Genomic DNA, 955 nt, shown 5'->3' with positions numbered 1-955 from the left:
CTGTAATAGCACCCGAGATATCACCAGATAAATATTGCATTTTTCCCTGACCCTGAGTGTCCGGCCCAATGTGGCGGTGGTTTTCTCGGCCCCTGGTGGTCCGAGGTCTATCCCGCTGCACAGACTCATGCGCCAGGGCCTCCTACAGACAATGCACTTTGATTTATTGCGCTATCTGTAATAGCATCCGAGATATCACCAGATATATATTGGATTTTTCCCTGACCCTGACAGTCCGGCCCCATGAGACGGTGATTTTCTCGGCCCCTGGTGGTCCGAGGTCGATCCCGCTGCACAGATTCATGCACCAGGGCCTCCTACAGACAATGCACTTTGATTTATTGCGCTATCTCTAATAGCACCCGAGATATCACCAGATATATATTGGATTTTTCCTTGACCCTGACAGTCCGGCCCCTTGTGTCGATGGATTTCTCGGTCCCTCGTGGTCCTAGGTCGATCCCGCTGCACAGATTCATGCGCCAGGCCCCCCTGCAGATAATTCACTTTGATTTATTGCGCTATCTCTAATAGCACCCGAGATATCACCAGACATATATTGGATTTTTCCGTGACCCTGACAGTCCGGCCCCATGTGTCGGTGGTTTTCTCGGCCCCTGGTGGTCCGAGGTCGTTCCCGCTGCACAGATTCATGCTCCAGGGCCCTCTGCAGATAATTCACTTTGATTTATTGCGCTATCTGTAATGGCACCCGAGATATCACCAGATATATATTGGATTTTTCCCTGCCCCTGTGTGTCCGGCCCCATGAGACGGTGCTTGTCTCGGACCCTGGTGGTCCGATGTCGTTCCCGCTGCACAGATTCATGCGCCAGGGCCACCTGCAGATAATTCACTTTGGATTATTGCGCTGTCTGTAAGAGCACCCGAGATATCACCAGATATATATTGTATTTTTCCCTGACCCTGAGTGCCCGGCCCCATGTTTCGGTGG

Source organism: Nomia melanderi, unplaced genomic scaffold (assembly GCF_051020985.1).
Source record: "Nomia melanderi isolate GNS246 unplaced genomic scaffold, iyNomMela1 scaffold0014, whole genome shotgun sequence".
Taxonomy (NCBI): Eukaryota; Metazoa; Arthropoda; class Insecta; order Hymenoptera; family Halictidae; genus Nomia; species Nomia melanderi.
Note: the sequence above shows the minus strand (reverse complement) of the source record.